At 39.6% G+C, this 17,736-nt stretch overlaps 2 protein-coding genes across 17 annotated transcripts in view; one reads left to right on the plus strand and one right to left on the minus strand.

Moving 5' to 3' along the window:
- Positions 1-17,736, plus strand: part of LOC131685570 (G protein-activated inward rectifier potassium channel 3-like) — a 432,523-nt gene that overhangs the window by 99,504 nt on the left and 315,283 nt on the right. The gene's annotated exons all lie outside the window — the stretch shown is intronic.
- Positions 1-17,736, minus strand: part of LOC131685571 (serine/threonine-protein phosphatase 2B catalytic subunit 3-like) — a 249,870-nt gene that overhangs the window by 4,625 nt on the left and 227,509 nt on the right. Inside the window, exon 1 of one of the 14 annotated variants that reach the window (XM_058969406.1) lies at positions 1,858-1,880. The exons of the other annotated variants lie outside the window; for them this stretch is intronic. The gene's annotated coding sequence lies outside the window, so the exon portion shown is untranslated. Of the gene's footprint in view, positions 1-1,857; positions 1,881-17,736 lie in introns of those variants that run through there. 14 annotated transcript variants of the gene reach the window in all.

Raw genomic sequence — 17,736 nt, forward strand, 5'->3', positions numbered from 1 at the left:
CTCGAAATCCAATCATACGATGCGTTCTGTAATCAACAATCCACCAGCAAGGTCGCAACTCTTAAAACTTGTCTCCTCATTATACTGATCTTGATGTCCAGTCTCCTGAATAGATACTACATCCATCGCCTTCAAGCACCTAGCGTCAACTGATTTCACGAACATACAGTTCAAACTTTGCGACAGAAGTTTATATGAAATGAGCGTGAATCAAACATGAACGAACTTTGGTGTAAAGAATTCCTTGTTTTACGTAAACCCGAACTATCTGTAATCACTGACCTATTAGTAGACCATTGCTTTCATTTGGTCGAGTTACAGAAGGCTCAAGAAAGTTCCTGCAGGAAATGCCATCAAGCGAAGGAAACATCCAAATACATACTATGCGACTGCACAGCTCGCGCCAAAACCGGTATTAGCTCAACGATCTTTGGTAAAGGATTCCCAGATCCTGAGGAGATCAGATAAGTTTCAGGTTCTCTAGTTCTTTCGAGAGGTCGTCGTCGAAATTCACTCATTCAACCAATTGTTTTCAAACTTAGAAACAATAAAATGCAACATATTGAAAAACTTTTTCATTGTTCATTTCATTCAATTTCAATGCCACACCCTAATGCACGTAACACTGCTTATAGGGTCTTTGGGCTAACTTGTTTTTGAGTGGAATTCATTTCGGAGGATTATGATCCTTTGCCAGGAAATCGACCTCCGTGGCTCCAGAACATCCAATGGCACGACGTCAAATCCGACTTTTAAAACGTTGAACCATCGTGGGACCTCCGTTATGGAAGTAGACACCTTTGAAGACTTTCAAGTACACCTGGCCATTGACCGCTCCGATTGTCACGAACGGTGTGCTCCATTTTCCACACGAGCAAATTGCCTGCCAAATTATGTATTTTTTGCAAAAATTTCGAAAATCAAATTATTCATGCCATTCAGCGCAATAAAAGTTATAAACGTTCGAAATCGTACATACTTGTTTTTCTCAAAATTTTCAGATGAATTTTCTATGTTGAACTCTTAGAAATGCCACAGAAAACAGACGTTTCGGTTCGATTTGAAATGTGTGTAAATATCCCGTACTGAAATTCCGAATCAGTCAGACTCTGAAGCAGGTTTGGCAAACGATTGTAGCAGTGATCGACGCACTGTAGTTGGAGTGCAGTTGCGGTTTGCGTAGATGGCAATAGTGAAATACGGACTTCCAACGTTTATCAAATTTAAAGTTTAAATAGGTTTTTTTAAGAACACCTTGACTTCTAGCTCCATCGCCGGCATATGTGGCTGGTCCACGGCCAACGACACGGCAGGGATTGACCACTTCTACATCGAACTACACATCAACAAATTGATCGAGACCTCACGTACTGGTCGACCGACTTTCGGTAATAATTGTAAACGCGGCTGAAGAAAGTAGTCCCTGAAATTGCGGGTCATCCCCACACCGAGCCGTACTTTGGTGGAAGTCCGGAAGACGCCGCCGCCTTCAAAGAGCGCCGTAAAGTACTCCGTACTTTACAAAAAACATCACCCAACCGCCCCTCCGTGACCAAAGAGCGAAGAACTTTGGGCGCTGAGGAACGCCGCAATCCAAGCGGTTAAGGAAACCAGCTGGACCAACTTTGTGGACGGCATTCATTCGGACTCCCCGTCTACGGAGTTATGGAGACGGGTCAATGCGGAGAGTGTAAAACACCGACAAAACGAAAATTTCCTAGCAGCCAACGACACCACCATCACAGACCCTGGAGAATTCGAGGACCGGATAGAATGCCATTTTAAATCGATATCCGCCGACGAAACTCTAGCAGCCGCATTCGCTCAACGAATAAGAAGATCCCAAGCCGCACCTACCACCTTCTGGCCAGACTCCGAACTCGTCATCGCTCTCAGTACTGCACCACAGGAATGGAAACTGGCCCATGTGGTCCCCATCTCCAAAAGGTGTCGGGCTCTCGTACGGAAAGTGAACCTACGGGAAAAACCGATGGTACACATGAATGGCAATACGGTACTCTAAGTGTCAGTGAAGAAGAGGGAAAAGGTAAAATAAAATTGAAACGAGGTGGATTGATCTACATGTGCCTTAGCAAAAAGATTAATTAAAACTAATTTAATCATTTCGGATTATTATATCCGACGTTTCGGTAGGTTTTTTTTCAACTTAGTTGAAATCTATTGACAGGACCGAATTCAGAGGATCGTTTTAAACCCGAAAAGACCTTGCACGATCGGAACAGATGATCCTGAAAAAAAAACAAATGACAATCGATTGTTGTACAACAACAAATCTGACAACAAATAACAATTATCGAATCCTTGAAAAAGGTCTTAAACGGACCGAAACGTCAGACGAAGACAAAATAGTTTGTTTTAGCTTAAAAATTAGACTGCAAAACCATGACTGGAAACATTTGGAATAGTAGAAACATGGTTCCCGTCCAAATTTGTGTATGTGTCACACTTGTTTGGGAAGACGATAAATTCGAAGTAATTTCTAACTAAAGCTAATATAAATTTGTTACTCCTTCCTTTGTCCGCTTGAAACGATTTTCCGCGTAAAATATTACACACTGAAAATGAAAAGTCACAATTAACCTGGTGACTGAGCGATCACAAAATGGGATGTTAACAGGACTTAAAAACTATACACTGTAAGGTTAATTTGAGTAATTTCCTGAATTGAAAAATCAATTGTAAGCCGTTACAGTTCTAGTACTATCACAAGGAACTCTCGCAACGTATGACCACATTAAGCAATCTGAGGTTCGTACGCAGTTCTTTTCAGCTGACAGCGAAAATATCTCGCAATGTTGGTGTTCCTGGTTGCACGGAAAAAAATTGTTCCCAAAATCGTGAATAAAGTGCCATGAATTCTGGAACAATCACTTTTTTACGTTACGAAAATAGGACCATGAACAAAAATCATGGCTTTTATAATTATGTTCAATTTGCCCTCAGTAACGCTTTCATTAGTGGAAATATTTGTTTTTGTTTTGTGAACTTTAGTCACGGTTTCCGCTAAGTTATTTCTAATTCGATTCTCAGTACGCGAATTCCTAATCATTTACAATTTCATGCAACATGGTAATAAAAATTTTACGTGAACTCTTTCACAAAATTTGGAGTATTATTCATGAAATCATTTTTGTTCCATGCACTTTTTCATGAAATACCCAACTGTTAGCGACCAGTAATATATACGAGCAGTAGATATATAAAAAAATTATTAGGACCTCGAACATTTGATAAGGTTCATTGTGATGTCCGGACATAAAACGAAAACTGCACTGAGAACCCTAAATAGTGTGCGTGATATAGTTCACAGAACCAGAGTCTTATTTTAATGATCCAGTTCATACTGTCACGTTACTCCGAGTAAAAAACCGTTAGTATCCAAAAAATAATAGATCACGATAAGACGAAGAGAATTTATGAATGCCATGATAAAACTGCTGATATCATGAACATTATTTACATTACTTTTTGAAAGTAAGCTCTAAAATAAAATATGATAACATGAACAGAAATTACGTAAATTGTGACTAAGATCCTGAAATCATGAACATGAATTGCTCTATTCGTGATTAAAATATCACAATAACATGAACAGATGTTACAAATCTCGCGACTAAAATCCTGAAATCATGAACACAAATCACACAACTCATTACAAAAACATTTAAAATCGTGACAAAGATCCTGAAATCATGAACATGAATCACTCTGCTCATGACTAAAATATCACGATAACGTGAATAGAAATTACGACCATCGCGATTAAGATCTTGAAATCATGAGCTTTCCGCCAACGTCATGAGAATTCACAAGTTCACTGTCACGTTTGACTGTACACTGTGTATTCCCAAATCATGAACAAGAATCATAACAAAAACTAAACATGTCCAGTGAACAACAACGGTAACCCAACCAAACATTCTAATTTAACGCCATGTATATATTCGGGGTAAACACAAATAGTTTCATGAATACTTGGTCACGGTTTTCGTAAATCCTTCAGTTCACGAAATCGTGACCTTTTGTTCATAAATTTATGAACGGATTTTTTTCCGTTCATAAATTTATGAACGTTGAGCCTATTTATGTCATGGGCAATTTATCGATTGTACGTCGAGAAATTGACGCAAGCTGAGTTTCCGCATGTAGATAATCTCTCATATCTAAAAATACTTAGAATGTTTTTTTTTTAGACAGCCCCTCCAGGGGTCAATTTAGTAAGTTTCCTCGACACGCCGCATCACGAGGGCAATCTTGCTTGGATATGAATTGCAGAAGAAATCAAATTTACCTTCTCCTCATTTCTGTCTAATAATGTTTGAGAAATTACGTGGCAATAAAATTAAACGAGAAAGTCAATCGTAATAAAAGTTCCGTGACATAACCGCTCGCATACCGGAGGGAAAACAAATGTTTGCTACGATTCCCATACGTTTGCCCCTTCTCTCCCCAGCGGACCAAGCAGTGCCTGTTCAGGTGAACGGCAACACTTGCATGCAGCCGTGTACTCGGAATCTCCGCACGCAACAGTTGGGCCAAAAAATCGTATACCAGGGAATGTGTGGATGTGCTTCAAACTTGAATGAAGCCAATCAATCAATCAGCTGAGAAAAAAAAACATGCTTCTGCTGTGTAACCATGCTCTGTGGCTTCGAAGGAGCACGGTCACCCATCATAACCGACTTGGGTAAAAGTTGAAGCAGGCGCAGTCTCTCAGAGCCTACTACAGGATTCGCGCGAAGAGAAGGCAACAATGATGACACGCACTGTCAGACAGGATTGCTTTCGATCGACCGTGCGTCGCGTCGCTTCGGTCCGTCGCCTTTCCGCCTTCGTTTTGCGAGGGGGTGGGTTTTTATTATTGTTACAATCTTTTTCCAACCATCGCGACCATCGCCCTCCCACCTAGCAGTTCGATTACGATCCAATCGAAGTGGGCTGCGGCAATCAACAACCATCACCGGCAACCGTGCGTCGTCGACGACGCCGTGACGATGAGTGGTGAGTGTGAATGGATCAATTCAGCAGTTTATGAGTGGTGAAAAGCAATTCGCTGCTGCATTGAAGGATGGCACTCTTCGGGGCCATTGGGGTGGTGGACAGGCATGGGAAACAACAATACTGAATTGGAAGAATTTATTGCTTGCTTGGGGGATGGGGAGTCTCTCGAGGTAATAGCGGATTTCGTCGATGTGTCATTCGATTGATCACTAAGCGGTGGTGGAAGGGGTGCGGCGATACGGTTTGATTACGAATTGATTGATTAATTTGCGGGTCGGGTCGGGTATTGGTGTTCTTGCCGAAAAGTTCACGGTGGTAGAACAAAAAAATACGAGGGACGCTATTGACGACAGATGCGTGTTAGTTGACGATGTTTGATGGGGCTGGACTTATGGACGTTGCTTGGACAGGGACATGTTTATTGACGAAATGCCGATAGATATGGGTTAGAACTAGATGAGGTCGATTCAGGGATGCTATTTCTTTACACATTGAACACATGACGTAAAACATACCGATGCAAGAGAGAGAGAGAGAGAGAGAGAGAGAGAGAGAGAGAGAGAGAGAGAGAGCAGTACGGTAACACTGCTATGGTAAAATATCAGTACTCGAATATCTTTGTCAAAAAACCGCAAAAAACACTTCAGAGTGAAATTAATCGTTTAAAAATTAACTGTTAGGTACTTCAGTTTAATTTCTCGCCTTGTCCACAGTAGAAGTTAAATATCACCCCAGTATAGCTATCAGTAAAGAAAGCAATCAATTCTTTCTACTGCCTTGTTACTTATCCACTGCACTAACAGGATAGAGTCGTTGCCTCGGCTACGTGGTGCAGTAAGTGGGCCACAAATGAGAAAACTGACTCTACTATGAGTAAATACAAATGCGATTGACTTTAATCAAACTCAGGTCTAAATAGTACGCGAGCTCATGTTGCGGTGATACTAATGGTGGTACTAATAACGTTCGTTTAACCGAACAACATACATCGTGCTGTTTGTTGGATATATGGATGACGATAAAATCCAAATTCACCCCCACTATATGGTGTTTTAATAGTGTTTGAAATAGGTTAAAACCATCACCATAATCAGGAAGACCCCAGGAACTATTTTATGGTATTTTGATTGTTGTGAAATTTGGCGCGACCCGTATTGATGGTAGTTTCATGTGGTTTTATGGTGTTTGAACCCACAAGTGCGGGATGACTTTGGACCAACCGTATTCTTACCACGCACTCCGTTGAAAATAAAAAGTTTCTCCAAGTATGATTTGTAACGGATAACACCGCTCTGTATTTCATCATGAAGGTTGCCATGAACTGTTTTGTATTACACGGTGCTAGATCGTGCAGTCGGACGTCGATTGTATCGTCGTCCAGGAGGATCTTGATTCTAGTCTTGTTAATGCCAGACGAAATGTTACATGTTATTCAGCCAAATGAAGTTAATTTTCAAACGTCTTTAAAACTGCGTATCTCATGCGGTGGAATTGTACATGCGAGACTTCCGTAAACCTACAAAATGCGCTTACTTTTGATTATTGTTGCACCTCGCGAGTCGTAGAACACTGGCAAATCGCTCGGACGTGTCGTTGGGCTCGTTCAATATTTTTCAGTTCAGAGTTCCAGTGATATAAAGTAAATCTAACAGGAAAATGCAGTCAATCGTTTTTTCTGTTGAGTAATGTTTTAGTAGGTTGAAATATCGCGAAAAACGTGTGATTTTACGTAGAGATTTATAGTCACATTTTAATAATTTTGACATTGACGTGTGTGAAGCAAGCCGCCAAAAATACGCCCGTTCGTTCAGCTTAGTTTCTGCAGCGCCATCTGGATCTGAGTAGTTGATGTAACAATTCTACGGGTTGAGAATTCTTCACAGAAAGCCCATAAAGTAATTTATTTAGAGCAACACGCTGGTGAGATCGTTTCATATTATTTTTCAACGCTTATATGTTTTTCCTTTTTGCTAATACGTGTCTGAATCAAAACTATTATTTTTCATTCTGGAAGTGCGAATGTAGTGCAAATATCCAATTGAAGCGTGGATGTATTCGCGCGGGGCTTATTGTATATGAAGGCGGCCTCAGAATGTACGTGTATGAACAGGAATTCTTGAAAACCTTCAATGATAGCTATAGTGAGCTGATTTTTAGCTTGTGTTCCAGATGAGATGAAATGTAGACTGAGAAGGTTTCATTTGCGCTGCAGATCATAGAACTGTTACCAATGAAATAAATCATTTTAAGTCTGATATCGTAGCCACAGCCAAGCTTTTTATCTTGCGACTTACATTATTATCACGTACCATAAATGTTCCATGATATATCCACGTGTCAACAGCCTCTTCGTATTTATTCCCATTTCCGAACGAACAGCCACTTTGTAATGTGGTTTGGCAGTCCGGGTTTTCGAAGCTTCCGTCAAATGCAAAAATGCCACTTGCACTACTCTGCGATCCACGCCAGTGATTTTGGTACAGTCCGCGATGTCAACGAGCATGGGAGATTTCGTTAGGATGATTCGAGTGTTTAGTTGAAAAAAATATTAGTGATTATATCGCGCAAGTTCTTCAATTGACCTCAATTGCAGCCTGGTTGTCGGAGCAGAAGTTAATAACTTTATCGAAAAAGCCCCTTTTGAAGAGCCGATTGTACTTCGCACATGTTTGCTAGAACTTCTGCTTGAAATATCTACCCAGTGAATGTAATTGTTCCAATCCCAGTTCACAGGAATACACACCAGCACGACCCTCCAGCAAAGAGCCTTATCCATGACAACCGACGACTTTGTCTATTAAATGGAACACAGGGTACTTTATAAGCGATAACGAAGAGCGTTATATCTTTACAGTTGATGAATTTAAAGGAACGCTACAGATTCCTCGGGTGCTTTTTTACACGGTGCATGGTAAACTTTTTTCAACAATCGCAATACAAGAGTCATCCTCATGGTTCTCTGCGCAATTGTCACACAGAACCTGATTGCTAAAATGGCAGTGTGCAATGTGGAAATGCATGACACGCGGCATAAGCAGCCGTACAGTCAGACGATCCTTCTCGAAGAAGGCGTAATTAAGCGCAAAGTAGTCCCACCAATACCAGTTTGTAGAAACTCACAGCTTCGTCCCGTCTCGTGCGATGGCCATTGAAAATCTTCGCTCAACGTAGCAAAGGGTGCCTGAAACAGCTAGCCCCCTTGCTTCAGCAAATCCACGTATAACAAACTCGAATCCGTAACCACACCATCGATCTCAATGTTGTGAGCGGACACGTAGATTCCGTATTGCTTCATGAAAGACTTTTCGCCATTGTCGTCATTTGCTTGATTTAGACAGTTTATCGCTATTAGGGGGTGGACTCATGTGTAGTTAGTAAACCTATTGCCTTATACTCGTTTCACCTGGGCTCGATTCCCAACCTAACAGATAGAGATTTTTCTAACCCGAAAAAAGAGGTGAATTACCGTAAGGTTGAACATCTATAATAGAATATCTATGGGCGATCTTCTGAGATATCTGCCATGGCAGAATATTTTTGAGTCATTTCTTTTGAAATTGTTATAAAAGTTTCACGGATTTTATTTGATCCGAAATTTCGAATATGTAAAAATCTTTATCAATAATATATAATAAGATCTTCTTTGTTTTACCAGCATTTGCAAAAAGTGTAATGTTATGTTTGGGACATAACCGGAATATTGTGATGGCACTTGAAGTTTCATGTCGAAAATCTACGATTGTTTACTATTACATTTTTGGTGCTTATGCCAATTTCAAGAAAATCGTAGTTTGCCATGCCAAACAATTAATAAAAATCAAAACAGAGCATCCAATTGTGCACTTGTACGTTCACCTTCGCGTTTTCGAAGTAAATTCTAAACCGTTAATTAAACAAAGTTACCACGGTAAAATTGCGCTCAAAAGCTTAAAATCAATTAGATTTGTGCTGGATGGATTTGGAGACAACAACTAACTGGACATTTTCAACGACCTGGTCGAATTTTCTGCATTGTTATTAGATTTACGTTGATTAGAGAAGTGGAGAAAATCAAATAAACTCTTTATGTAAAGAAAAAAGTCGCCTTGAAAATGACGGTTCTTTCTTTGTTTCGGCCAGAAAGGCGATTTAGGTTGCGGAGGCCTTATTTTTGGTCTTCTTCGGTAGCTGAATGGCGTGGATGTTAGGCAACACTGCACCCCGGGGGCAAAGGTTCCGCTGGAAAGCATATTATTCCGCTCTTTGTCAATTCGAATGGCCTGCAGCATCCTGTTTTTTTTTGCAAACTGCGTTTTTTTGCCAGCTCCTCCAATACTTCGGCGGCGAGATATTCCATTACGGCCCTCAACTACATTAATGATCCGGTGTAGTTGCCCTTTCTCAGCAGACGGTGGATTCGGTCCACAGGGAACTGGAGCCTGGCACCAACCGAGCGGGATTTTGACTTTCGCTTCACTTTTCTTTGTTTACCACATTCAGACATAGGTATGTGTGTGTGCGTATGTGTGGTGTAGTCAGCACGAGTGTAACATACTAATGAAGCCGTACTCGAATTTGGGCAACGGTTTTGTACTCGGTTCAGTTTACGTGTGAACGAACGAAAACTAAATCAATTGAATGGCTGGCGTACAAAAGGGTCTAACCCACATTTTTTTCCCGAAATCGACATTTTTGCATTTTTTGATAGTTCGAAGTAATCGTGGTGTACTGCCGTTCAAGAATTTTGAAAATAATTTTTAGATTTTTTGCAATTAGCATCCAAAGTTACTAGCTCGCGTCCAAAAGGAGCTAACCCCACAGTGAGTCTTATGGAAATTCAAGTTTTCTCGTTCGTTTTCCGAGATTGAAAAAGTAGTCAACCGATTCGCAATCAGTAAATTTTGTGTTGTAGCTCACATATCGGTGAATTCGATATAATACTGTTTTTAGTGGGATTGCATTGTACGTTGACGTTTCGGCCCAAACAGTCGTTCCTAAAGGTAAGGGCCGCTCACACACTTGTTATATATGATCATTTTTTTTTTATCAAATATATATTTATCGTACAAATGTATATTATTGAGCATTTCCGAAAATTCCAGTGAAGGTGTCATGTCTCTACATTGAAAGTTTACCGAGCTATAAGGCATTAGGAGAGAAACGGTACATTGTGGTTGGAATGTTAAAAAACATGGAATCAATTTTTATCTTTCGTTATAGAGTTATGGTGTCTTCGGAAGAGTTGCTGTATGGCACTTAGCGCTTTATTTAGTTGAATCACACTAGGTCGGAATTTAGTCGCAAGAGCGGCGCTGTTATCAACTTTTTAATGAAGCTAGATAGAAATGTGGTGTCTTTGAGAAAGTTTTTGGTCCTATCATTTTAAACATATCTTCTGAAGACGCAAACTTTTTAGATCCTGCATGTTTCGAGATGGAGAAGGTTTTAGCTAAAACATTTGCTTACAGATTATGTTTTCAAAAATGTGCCATATTTCAAAACCTGTAGGACCTACATAGTTGGTGTCTTCAAAAGATTTACTCATAATTACCTGACATACAACTTTTTTCTATCTCGTTCCAATAAAAAGTTGATAACAGCGCCGCCCTAGCGACCGAATTCCGAATTTATATAAAATGATCAAATAGAGCGCTAGATGTCACACAATTACTTTGCCAAAGACACCATAATTCTAAAACGAAAGATAAGGAAAGGACGTGTGAATTATGGGTTAGCCCCTTTTGGACGATAGGTATCCCCATCTTATTTTTTTCTAGACAACATGCGTCAATGAACTGAAAATAATGTATTTTTACAATAATAACAATGTTAATTTGGAAATGCGGAAGTTTTTTCCATTTCCTGTAAAAAATGCAAAATGTGGGTTAGCCCCTTTTGGACGCTAGGGCCTTGCAAAATTTTTTTTTAATTCTCAAAGCTCCCCCCCCCCCTTCTCATATTGTGACAAATGCTCAGATGTCAAATTTCAAAAAAAAAATTGCAATGCCCTATTGGACGCCAACCATTCAATTTATGAACGAAAGCAATTTACGAACGAACGCAAAATGGGTCGGCCATCGAACGAAAACAGCTTACTTCCATCGTCGAAGAGGTGGAGCTACGAATGAAAACTAGTCTGGCATAGAGCAAGTTTTTTAGAGAGCGCAGCGGAATGTTTTTAATAAAAACCATTTTTGTAGTAATTGTACATTCTACGTTGCTTTTCTTATTGTCCATGTGTTATACGTTTGTCACAGTTGGTTGGATGATCCAGAGGAGGGCTAGGGGGTAACGCTCGAAAAGTTTCAGAAAATAGATCATTAAAGAGTCATGAATCTCGACGAATCTCAACAAATTTGTGTTTCGTGAATAAGTTACAAAGAGTTTGACCAAATTGATGAGAAAATGTTGAAGATGAAATTTTATCCTTAATATTATTTTTTATCGAAACTCTCAAAAAATTAGTTTAACAAAACTTGGATATAATGCTTAACCTAGTGCTCAATAATGTTTAAATAATAAGCGATTCTGATGATTATGTTTTCAGTTTCGCCAGAATAAAGTTTTTTTTTATTTAAATGAAAAGTTTTTAAACTGTACGTAATACCTTTCGAAAAATTTGTTGTAAGTCAGCTTCCTGTGCACTTAATAAACACACCAAGGATTCAACATGCCAACATGTTTCCATGCGCAATAGAAAGTTGCGGCACGAGATCCAACGGATAATCAATAATATTTGTTTCTATTTTTTACATATTGTTAACAAATCAGAGATCCATAGCTCCGTTAGGGTACTGCTATGAACCGTGTCAAAGAATGATTTGAAAAAATTCAAATATTTCAAATTTTTAAAAGCATGGCGCTATAGTTTTAAAATGAATAAATTCAACCCCTGTGAACGTAGTGTTTCTGAAAATCGCTATCTTGATGTATGGAGGGTCACCCTAGTAACAATCGAGGTTTTAAAGTAGTCTTATAGCCACTCATAAAACTTAGATTGCACTTGTAGCGTTCTATAAAACTTCAATTGTTTTTAGGGCAGTACACCTAAAATCTACCAGGAACGAATCACAACCACCATTGCATGAATCTCTTGCCAAACAATAAATACTTTGGTGGTGTGGAAAAAAGCCAATGTAGAATGACGGTGTTAAATCCTTTCACGATAATGATCCGATCAAGGCCCAGACTCGCGCTCTTCCACGTCATAAATACGCTTAAAGGTTAGCACAGATGGATTCTTGCACTTTTTCGATAAATTATCAAGAGCTCAGAAGAAATAGAAAGCTAGATCGTAGTAGGCATACGCGTCGGACGTGATTTTTTCGATCCCGTCATTTTTTTTTGCGGAAATTTGCAATTTTACTGTCTTTTTGTGTTAAAATAATTATTTTTTGCATATTCTGACAAAGTTTGGGTTTTATTTTGAATGGAAATGTGTTCTTATTGTGTGCTTACAATATTGTAAGAAATAATTATGAAGCTAGAATTGAACCTTATTTGAAGCATCGGTAGCGGATTGATTGCACCGGAGGATATACAAACTCGGCATTCAACAATCCGGTGAGACCGTTGCCAACATTCTTTAGTTTTAGATAAAGTGGATTCGTATCGTACGCAAACAGATTTTTTTCTTTTTGTAAAGAGAACAGATGGTTTATCGAGTATGGTAAAACTAATACTCATATAGTTCAAATTGCTGTTTTTTAAAAAAAAATAGTAAATCTCTCTCGATGGCCGGCTATCCAGAGTTTAAACACATGAAAAACATAACTAAACATCTCTTTGCTCTGAGTATACGTGTACTCGGAGACAAACTATAACCACCGCAAATAAAACATATTCATTTCGTGGTCGCATTGCCTGCGTGTGGCGAATCCTAGACCTATACCTGTCCTTCAATCCAACTCCGTAATACCTATGGAAGCGTCTCCGAGTCGGTGGCCTTCCTTAAGCAGGTATTACATCAACATTTCCTACCCTATCCTAAGTATCGGTGAAGATGGTCGTAGCTGACAATGACGATTCTCATTTATCTCACAAGCAAGGTGAGTTAAACTACCTATAGGCAGCATGATATGCAATCTACGAATAGAACCGTGCTTCGCAACACAAAAAAATATTGCATGAGCATGAGCATGAGCATGATGACCGCACAATTCGTAGTTGCTACTCCGTGATTGACCAGAACAAGCGAAATTGCACAGAGAATCAACAGATGGGGCCTGGGAGTAGCTATCCACCATCAATGTACAAGTCTCGAGAGTTCTATTCTTTAAAATGTCAATAACGGCGCCGGCCACGTCCTTACAGTCATCGGGGAAGGAAAGGAATATTAGTGTGGTAAACGTTGTTATGGAGACCGTGTATACCTCTGCATCTCCACGTTTGCCACGGGAAGGAGTTTTTGTTAGTGGGATGGGGTAAAGCGTTACACAAATCTGGATTCACCTTGATAAGTGATACGATTATGCAACTCTCAGAGATGTTATCATGTATTTGGGCAGCCGGATGCCGAGAATTTATGATAGATTTGTCGTTTGTTGAATTAATTCGGAAATACTTGATTTGTAAAAAATGCAACTTCAACTCCGGGCAACCGGTTGCCAGGAGTGTTGCCTATACTTGAATGAATCAATTTTTTTTCAGATGGCATGCACACGAATTTATTCTTCCCTGTTTCATCCTTCCGGCAAAACACGACCGATCAAGAAAAATACAATATAACATAAAGCCTAGATCAAGATTTCGTAACATAACATTTATGGATTACCATCATTGATACTACTACAAGTAATGAAACGATAATTATATACATTGCTTTTTCTTCACGAACGATTTAATAAAATACAGACTTTCATGCAATCGATATTCGCGCGGGTTTTTATGCTAGCTGGAATGCATTTTGAGCGGTATAAAGCAAGCACCACCTAATTCCCTGAAACGACCGACTTTGTATGTCAGTATATACAACCGATGACGCGCGCTTTTTTACACTAGCTACTCCGAATTGAGGCAACACTGAAGGCAAGGAGAAGAATGCAATCTACTGATTGAAGCTAAAATAAGCAGAATATGTAAAAAATGAAGTTCTTGTCTTTTCTTAACACAATACTAATATTATAATTAATATTCAATATTGTATGTTACATCTATAATCAATCTGTTACATATATAATTCAGAATGAAACAATTTCGAAAAATGTTATATAATTTCAGTGAGCATAAGCGTTATTGAAGAAACATGGAATACTATACTGATCATATCAACGAAATACTCGAGAGCATTAATTATCTCGGCAATCGCAATACCTATTCCACATGGGTCTAAAGAGCATACCTTACACTGTTCATCTCCCTCCCCCGCACTTCGCCGTGATTTCCATGTATACTCGGGCATACACCTCCAATAACATTCAATGAGTGGACAGACCGAACACGTTCAATGAACAAAATTCACAGCAGAAGAAAAGAGAGGCAAACAGAGCAATACCTCATCGATGAACAAAAAGAGCTCCTCGTGTATTCACTAGCAGCTTATCCATGGCAGGCAATACAAACTGTTGGAAGATGCAACACATTCATAAGCTTTTCCGTAACAGAAGGTGAAAACAGCGAAAATGTCAACACTACACGGGGAACTTTATTCAGTCATCAACAGCAAACCCCTCCATCTATTCCCCGTGACTCAACGCACTACACAAACTCGGTCCATCCACCTCCCAAACGCTCACCAGAAACATATGCAGGAAAACTCACAAAAATCACAATAGAATAAAAGAGACAGGACAGTTAACAGAAATCAAGCAAACCCTGCATATCCCCGTCCCTCAGCGTACACTGCACGTTTTAAAAACCAATGAGAGAATCAGTGCAAAGAAAGACGGTGGTGATCTAATTTCTCTTTGCCAGGATGGCACTATTCCAATTAGAAAGACAATAAACCTATCGGAAGAAACAAGCCGCCATCCACACGATGGCTGTCGGACCTACAAAGTCCAACAACTGGCAAACAGACCCCAATCGACCCCAAACAGTGTATGTGTGTGAGATGAACTGCGTAATTTTACTATATATTCCATGGTCGGTTCACACATTAAAAACATTCTAGCTTGGTGCGATAATATACAGAATATGAAGGGCATTGCAGATTAAAATATGAAAAAGGATAACTTATCTTGATTCCAACGGGAAGAAGCATCCGTTTAGAAATTCCTAAGCATCCACACCCTGCTGCCTCACAAGCCATATTCACTATGTAATGCTCAGTATCTATATACTTTCTCACTACAACACAACCAGCTATATCATTCCACTAAGACTGCGGAATATATCACTACCGAACGATTTTAACTGCATGTTTGCTTTCTCTAGCTTCTAGATCCTATTTTTCGAAACATCACTATTCACTTCATTCCTCCTTGGGATTAACAGCAATAAGGCACAATAGAACTATTTTACAACCTATAAATTACTACTAACTGGAAAAGACATTCATACGGATGGCATAGTACCAAATTTTTTTCCACAGAAGGTAACAATCGCGAGAGAGCTGTGCAAAACGATCCTCTCGCAATGACTGTCCAAAGCAAACTCCAAAAGTTAGCCGTACAAAACAAGCGTACAAAAAGTATAAAAGATATCCCAAATGAATGTGAAGAAATTCACTGAGAAATTCTAATGACAAGTTGGCATCTCCACTCTCCCTATCAGATACGTTTCCATGATTGGGTTAAATGTCAAATTGCAAACGACATGCTTAATAAATATAATAAACAAAACGATAAGGGCTTTTGATCCATCGGCGGCCCAGAAGAAGAGTGGATGGGAGAAGAGCAATACCGGCAAAGACCGACTATTATATGAGCGGTTCACGCTCGAAAGAGTGACGCAGAGTACTGCACTGGATGATTTTGAAGAAAGGACCAGGGGTGCGATTTTACGAAGTTTTAGCTTCCGAAGGCCCTACATTTTCTGACAGAGTGAAGTTCTGGAATGTTGAATTTTTTCATTGTTTAGGAAAGCAAAAGTAGTACAGAGCTAGTGTCAGACCTTCATGAGACCTAACGAAGTCACTTTTTCAGGTATTCGTCAATACAGATTTGTTGGTAGACGGTTCAGATTTTAATAAAAAAAATGCATAATTTGACACATCTACAGATCGCTTGCAACATAAAAAAACTGTTTGTGCAATTCGACAGCTTCATCTTAGGCCAATTCAATAAATTTCCTAAATGAAAAATTACTTTTTTTAAAGCGGTTTTTTAACCAAAGCTTTGGAAGTTATACCTGGGCGTAGAAGAGCCGGTATATTAATATATATTGTTACTTAGTGTAGAATTAGACTTCATCCTTCAAGGCTATTATACAACCGCCAGAAGAAACCTAAAACTTTGGTACACAATCGGGAATAGCGAATCAGAAAAGGTGACTATATATCAGTGATTCACTAAATACCGAATGGATAAAGGCTATGATGCAAAACCTTAAGGTCCGTGCAGTCTTCGGTACGGAGCAATTCATAGACCTAGGAACTCCTAGCATGTTGTTAGTCGCCTCTTACGACATGGGAGCAGCTTCCCAGAGGTTCTATTCTTGGTTGAAATAGTGCAAAAGGATTTCAGCCCGCCGGACACCACACGGCTTTGTGCTTCGCAACACAAAAAAATATTAATTAAAAATATGAATCATCAAGTTCAAAGTAAAAATATTTTAGAACTTATTTCAATGTTTGTAAAAATCATAAATTACAATACTAGAGCTAACGATATACTGGCACTGGAACGTCGACCAATCTAAATCATAGCAACCCATAGCATTTGTTTCATATTGTGATACCCCGATCCACGAGGCTTCATATTGGCAATCAGTGGTTGCTTCGTTTTCCCCGCTTATAGTCCGCTTAAACCATAGTTGAACAGTAATGGTGCGAAGACCTCCATTGTCAGTCGAAAATCGGTTGAAACACAAGCACCAGAAGCGTATCCAGCAAACTTCAAATTCAACACAAACCCCACATCGACCGATTGTCCTTCATCTCTGGCTAGTGTCACAAAATCAGAACCAATTGCTTCGTCGATTTATTTCCCCACTACACTCACTTTCCTACTCGTTGATCGTTCACGTACCAAGCCGCCGAGCATTTGTATTGTCAATGAATCGTGCCCACCCAACACGTACTCCCACAATTTGCGGGCACAAATCAATCCATCACCATCGAGTGCATCCGCTCGCTACCCGGTCGGCCCGGGCGTCGGTGTCTGTTTGCGAAGGATGATGCCAAAGGCAAAGAGCATCAAAAAGTCTTGACTTGACAGTGCTATAAATCACACAGGTGTGTGTGGCGTGGCGGCGCATACCGAATACAATAATTAATGGTTTTAAAAATTCCTACTATAGACCACCGATTTTGCTTAGTAGCACTGATGTGTGGTTTGCCGGTTTCCAAAAAATAAAATAATAAATTCATCTCAACCGCCTGCTACCCCACCATCGCAAGCAGCTGTTGCAGTTTTTGTTATTGTTTTCTCTGTCAGGGAGAAGGTTCGGTACAGTACGGAATACACATATAGATCGTTTCCTGTTCAAAAATAGCCGCCTAGTCATTCAGGTTGTGAGGAAAACAAAAAAAAACATATATAAACTGACAACAAACAAACAAATAAACAAGCTTGCCCCGTGAGCTCTACTGTGGCGAACTATGCGCACATTTATCGTGCGGGACGAGCGAGGTAT

The sequence above is a fragment of the Topomyia yanbarensis genome, chromosome 2 (assembly GCF_030247195.1).
Source record: "Topomyia yanbarensis strain Yona2022 chromosome 2, ASM3024719v1, whole genome shotgun sequence".
Classification (NCBI taxonomy): domain Eukaryota; kingdom Metazoa; phylum Arthropoda; class Insecta; order Diptera; family Culicidae; genus Topomyia; species Topomyia yanbarensis.